Here is a 7,217-nt window from a genome sequence, read left to right as displayed (position 1 = left end):
TAAAGGAATATTGACAGCTGATTGCTGCTAGATGAGGAACAGCTGATCTTCGTAAAACAAAGATTTCTAGATAGGCTGACTAGATTCACCAGATGGACAAGTGGGGAATGGCTGGGGGTGCCCACAACACAGCAGACAGTAGCAGGGATATCAGAGTATAAGGGCTCTAGTGGGGGGAGGGAGGCTATGGGAGGGTGCCACCTGGGAAGTGGGTGTATAGTTGTATAAGATGGTTTGGGATGTTCTGTGTGATATACACACACAAAAAAACAATAAATTTTAAAAAATGTATTATATTTGAGGAGGTAGCATGGAAATTTATGTCATGTTAATTAGTAGAGGTGATAAACATTACCACTGAAATCTACCCGATGACTTTATAAATATACACAGGTGCCAACGATCCAAGTGCAACTGATTATGACTATTAATAATCAGATACATACAGATTAGAGATGCATGCGCCAACATCTCAGAGTTAGTAGCAAAAACAATGAGTCTTTCTGCAAGGTACAATATACTCTAAAATAAAATGGAGACTTTTTTTAAAGGTTAAAAACTCATTCAATTTTATGTCTTACAGGGCTTATACTGAGTTCAATATTGTATAACTCTATTAATTCCACTGTGAACCTAGAAACTTGCAGCCACTTGTGAAAGAGATGCACTCTTGCTCTGGAGTGTGTTACTGAATATGTTAAAGCTGTAATGAACTGCTTCTTCTAATCATGTAATTATTAAAAATTTTAAAATAAATAAAGCAAAAAAAAAAAAGGTTGAAAAGAAGTAGTATCTCCCAGCTTTGCAATGTAAATGAAATTGAATAAGTTGTCTGGACCACCTTGATGAGCTAGTCAGCTACACACCCACTCCGGCACCATCTTCCCCTTCTAGGATTGGGTCAGGAATGAGCTGCTAAAGAGCTCCAGACTAGCCTGATACACTAGTCAGAACTCAGCCTGCTCCTTCTCCATCTTCCCCTCTGGGACCAGGCACTGAACCCACTTCTTGTAGGCTCCAGACCACCCTGATGATCTAGTCAGAATCTGTCCACTCCTTTGCAGCTCCCAACTCCCAGACTAGGCCTGGAAATCTCTGTTCCAGCTCCAGCAGTGCAGTCAGCTAGCTAGAACCAGTTCATCTGCCACCATCTCCACACTCATAGTCAAAGAAGAAAGACAAATCTTCCATGATATAAATAGACTGAAAGAACTCATGTTCATCAAACCATCCCTAGGATAATACTGTATGCAATACAAAGGACTGAAGAAAAAAGTAACAGCACCATGAGTCTACAGAGAAAGAACAAATAAATATGATTAAGAATACAAAAAGAAAACAAAATGATAGCAACCAATACACAACTTTCAATAATAACTTTATTTTTTTTATTTAACCATTTTTTGTGGGCCAGGGATGTCCCAAATATCAATGGCCTCATTTCCCCAATCAAAAGACATAGGGTAGTTTAATGGATTAAGTAAAAAATCATTTTGTTGTCTATAAGGAACTCATCTCACCTTCAAGGTCAGGTAACACTATAGAGTAAAAGGATGGAAAAAAGATATTCCAAGAAAATGGCACAGTACAAGCAAGAGTTGCTATTCCAATATCTGATAAAATAGACTTAAACTTAAAATTAATAGAAAGAGATAAAGAAAGTCACTACATTCTGATCAAGGAAACAATTGACCAAGAAGACACTACAATCATGAACACATAAGCACCAAACTCTGGCTCATCCAGTTTCATTGAAAAAAATATATTACAGGGCTTCAAGACACAGATAAACCACAACTCAATAATAGTAGGTGACTTCAGTAACCCACTTTCTCCAATTGACAGATAATCTGGACAAAGAATAAATAAACATCTGAATTAAATGATATACATCAAATGATGCTAAAAGACATCTACAAAATATTCCACTCAATTACCAAAGAATACACTTTCTAACCATGGAAGTTTCTCTAAAACTGATGTCATGCTGGGGTACAAAAAGTCCTCAACAAATACAAAAAAAAAAAAAAACTAAAGTAATTCCATGTGTTCTGTTGGATTACAATACAAGACAACTTTAACAGCAAAAGAAAGTTCTAGTAATTACAAAAACTCATCTGTTTGATGAATAGGTCAAAGAAGAAACCAAGAAAGTTAAAAAGCATTTCTGGAACCAAACGAAAATGAAAACACACACAGCAAAACCTCTGGGATGCATTAAAAGTAGTTCTAAAAGGGAAATTTATAGCTTTAGGTGCCTACATTAAAAATCAGAAAGAGATGGGCTGGAGAGATGGCTCACTGGTTAAGAGCACCAACTGCTCTTGCAGAGGACCTGGGTTCAATTCCCAGCACCCACATGGCAGCTAACAACCATCCTAACTCCAGCTCCAGGGGCTCTGATGCACTCTTCTGACCTCTTTGGGCATTGCAAAACACAGGTGCACTTACACTCATGCAAAACATGCAAACACATAAAATAAAAATAATAAATAAAATATCTTCTTTAAAAATCAGAAAGAGCACAAACAAATGAGTTAATGGTACAACCAGAATCTGGAAAAGTAAGAACAGCCCAAATAAAAACCCAACAAATGAGAAGAAATAGTAAAAATCAGAGGAGAAATCAATGAAATAGAAACAAAACAATACAAAGAATCAATGGATTTAAGAACTGTTTCTTTGAAAAGATTAACAAGATAGGCCCTTAGCCCAGTTAACCAAAAGAAAGAAAAAGCAAATCCAGTTCCACAAAATCAGAGATGAAGGGGAAAACATCTCAATGGACACCAAAAATATCCAGAACATTATAAGGGAATACTTTAAAAACCTATACTCTATTAAATTACAAACTCTAAAAGAAATGAATGAATTTCTAGATTCAACACAAAGTTAAATCATGAAAGTTAAACCAAGAAGTCACAACTTAAAACCACAAAAGATTAAAACAGTAATACAAAGCCTCCAGACTTAGAAACATCCCAAGTACAAATGGATTCACAACAGAACTGTACCAGATCTTCAAAGAGGAACTACAACACTGCTTAAATTATTCAAAAAGTTAGAAACAGAGTGAGAATTCCCAAACTCCCTCTGTAAAGTCAGTATTACTCTAATGCTGAAACCAAATACAGACACAACAAAAAAGGGAAAATTAGGGGTTGGAGAAATGGCTTACCAGTTGAGAGGACTGGCTGCTCTTGCAGAGGATCCAGGTGTGGCTCCCAGTACCAACATGGCAGCTAACAACCATCCATACCTCCAGAGTTCCCCAGGATCTGATGTCTTCTTCCGACTTCCGTGGCATTGCACAACATAGGTACACTTACATACATGCAGGCAATACACTCACACACAAAAAAATTTTTTAAATGTCTTTAAATTAAAAAAGAACTTTACTGGTGCTGATCAACAAGACTTCAGGTAACTTGTTTGAACTGACTAATGTGATGAACGTGTTATTCCCCAGTCCTATCAGAAAGTAAATTCAGAGGGTAATCAGGGCACTGGGGAGATGTTCATTTGATAAAGTGCTTGCTGTGCAAGCAAGAGGATCTGAGTTCAATCACCAAAAGCCACATTTCACAAAAGCAAGACACCGTGGGGTGTGCTTATAATCCTAGCACTGGGGAAGCAGATTCCTGGGGCAGGTTGACCAGCCAGCTTGTCTAATGGGTGAGCTCCAGGCCAGTAAGAGACCCTGACTCAAAGAACAGGTGAACAGCTCCTGAGAAGACACTCAAGATTGTCCTCTAGCTTCTACATGTACCCACTATTCACATGTACCTGCACACACATACATACATACACACACACACACACACACACACACACACACAAAGTATTCACACTCAACAGAGATAAATAACTGAAAAATATTTAGTGCTATCCCAGAGCTATCTTTTTTTTATCCTAAGGTTGAACACTTCTGATCTGATAATAGTGCCGGGTATGGGTTCCCTATTGTGAAGTGGGCCTTTAATATAATTAGAAGGTGACTGGATACTTCTATGTGTCATATTCATGTCACTATTGTACCAGTGGGCTTTTTAAAAAATATATATTTTATTTATTTTTATTTTATGTGTATGCATGTATTTCTTGCATGTAGGTAAGTGTACCCGTGTCATACAATGCCTGCAGAGAACAGAAGAGGCTATCAGGTGCCCTGGAACTGGAGTTTCGGACAGCTGTTAGCTGCCATGCGGGTGCTGAGATTCTAACCCAGGTCTTCTGCAAGAACAGCCAGTGTTCTTAACCACTGAGCCATCTCTCCAGCCCCATTAGTGGGGTATTTTTTGCCATCAGTTGTTATTATAAGCCAAAGCGTTCACAGATGAGGAAGGCTAATGATTACCTCTCTCTACCAGGCACCATATATGGCACCTTCTAGTACTATGGAACCTAACCATCAAAGTTAGTGATGTGACTTTGAGGTCAGTACTAGCTTCATTTCTTCTTGTCTGTTCTGTGACTCAGGTATCTATTATCTTCAGCAATAGGGTATTACCAACAAGTTCTGGTGGGCAACCTTGTGCAATGGAATAGACCATATTGTTTGAGGGTCTATGGGATATCTCTGGTGAACAACTCCAAAAGGAGTCCATTCCTGGCACTGAACTTTTCGTTTGCCATTTGTGTCTATTCATTTCATATTTGTGTCTATTTCATTTCATTTATGTCTATTAGGTCCACTGAACCCCTATTATAGGGTAACTACATTTAAACTCTTTTCATATTATACATGCATATATTGAAAGAAGCTTCTATAGTAGGTTTCCATATGACTCTTTCAAAAGGCCTTTAGTGTTAGCTATCCCTCCTCTTTTCTCCCTGTTCTGCCCTGCCCTCCCATTCCCTAGCCCATTAAACCCATCCTCTCCATCATTCCCCTTTCCCATTTATAGCACTGCATTCTGTCTCCCCTCCCATGAACTACTTCCCATGGCCCCTTATTAGTTTCCTGATCTCTAAGGATTTTCCAATTGAAACACACCTATCTTTGAATCCTTAGAGAGGTGAGTCCTTCCACTTGGGTGAGTCCTTTTTACATAGCAGCATTTGGCTTCTTTTGAGTGCATATGCAGAGGCAGGATGATTCTGAACCTTTTGGGCAGTTATCACAACTAACTATCTGGCACCACCCATGAAACACAGAGTGATAAATAATGTACTGCTGAAAGTAAAAAAAATAGTACTACTTACAACTTTACTAAATGATGTTGGAAACATATTAATACACATGGGCTAAAACTCTATCAGTAAAACCATGCTGGAGAAATTACCAAATACACAAGACTGCAGCACCCTCACCTGGACCCCTTAAAGAGAAGCACACCTGGGGCTGAAGAGATAACTCAGAGCTTAAGAGTAATTGCTGCTCTTGCTGTTCAGCTCTTGCTGAACTTGATTCCCAGCACCCACACTGGGCAGCTCACAACAGCCTGTAACTCCAGGTTCAGGGGGATTTAACTTGCTCTTCTGGCCTCCATTGGCAATTGCACACACTTGTGCATATAAACCTCCACAAACATATAAATACATAACAAATCTTTTTTAAAAGAGAGGAAAGCACACCTAACATTGAGGTGATGATGGCCCCCATGACCTATCATCGGATCACATCATGTGTGCATCAAGGGAAGGACCGGCAGAGAACTCCTGTCCCCAGGGCTTCAGTTCAGTTTGGTCCCTATTGCTGATGGGACCTACTTGAATTGCCATCAGTCTGTCCATCTGTTTATCCACCTGAACCGCAGAGCCCATCTCAGAGTGCCTCCAGAAGTCCTCCAGCTGTGCTCACTAATATTTTGCAGTCATTCTCATTGTATCTTTATCAGCTCTTCACTCCTCTCTCCATTGAGGCCTCTTAGAACTCCTAGAAGTCTGCTGAAGCCTCTTTAACTTTTTGGTACCTATTATATAATATATATATACATATGTGCACTATTACTGTATGATGTGTGATATGCAATCTCAGAGCTAATATTATAAAGGTTGACATAAAAGAATCTGTTTGCCAATGGTCAGTTATCAAGAGAAATTGAAACTCCTTGGAGAGTGCAGCCAATCAAAAAATATACTTTGTGAATGTATTGTTGTTAATCAATAATCCTGACATTGAGGAACAACAAATGCCTATGTTTCTGACACAGTGCACTCACAAAATTTGGAAAAAAATTAAACATAAGGAGTTAGCCTTGGAGTGATAACTGTTTTAACTGTTAATGCCACAATTCATACTGATGCAAATTAAGACATTTTAAATACACGGAATTGAGGCTGGGGAGATGGCTCAGTGGTGTAGAGCACTACTGCTCTTACAGAGGACTCAGGTTCAACTTCCGGCACCCACATGGAGGCTAAGTCCAATTCCAGGAGAATTCGAAGTTTTCTTCTGACCTTTGCTGGCTGGCATTGCATGTCATGGTGCACTTACTTACACACACGCAAACAATACACTCACATACATAACAATGAAAACTAATAAAATATAAGAAAAAAAATTTGGTCTTTTTGAGACAGTGTCTTTCTGTAGCTCCAGCTGTCCTGGAACTGACTATGTAGACCAGGCTGGCCTTGAACTCACAGAGATCCACCTGCCTCTGCCTCCTGAGTGCTGGGATTAAAGGCATGTGCCACGACACCCAGCATTTTAAGGACACAGAATTAATATAACTGAATAATGTTTTAAAGCATTAAATTAAAAACTCACGTAGCTTTGGTGATGTTTAAAAGGCTTTTCCATCCACAATTTTTAAAAGTAGATACTATTATATTCTGAGTTAAAGAGTAAAGTGAGGACAGTTTTGATAGGAACATTTTCTAGACTGCACCTTACTTTCCCCACCATCAGGTGGCTACATGATGCCCAAGATGTACTCGAGCCCAAAGGTTTCCAGAACTGGGCAGAGTCCAGGGAGTGGGAGCATGCATGGCCCACAGCCTGTGCAATTTGAAGTCCTATGACCTCGCACACCTGAGCGCCTGGATGGTGCTGTGGGTTGGCGTTGCAGGTCTCTGGGGTCTGAGGCACAAGAACTGGCTGCGGGTTCAGAGTGGATAAGCAAAAAAAGAAGCAGGGATTTTCCTGGGTGGGGAAGGCTGTGGAGCTAAGCTTCTAGTCCCTCCTAGCAGCCTTCTGACCCAAGGATAATTTAAGGTTTACTCTCTCCTTTTAATTTTAATTTTTAAAACATATTTCGAAGAGATTATAT

The sequence above is a fragment of the Nannospalax galili genome, unplaced genomic scaffold (assembly GCF_000622305.1).
Source record: "Nannospalax galili isolate Female #2095 unplaced genomic scaffold, S.galili_v1.0 scaffold872, whole genome shotgun sequence".
Taxonomy (NCBI): Eukaryota; Metazoa; Chordata; class Mammalia; order Rodentia; family Spalacidae; genus Nannospalax; species Nannospalax galili.
The sequence above is the reverse complement of the archived record's forward strand: the minus strand, read 5'-3'. Positions refer to the sequence as shown.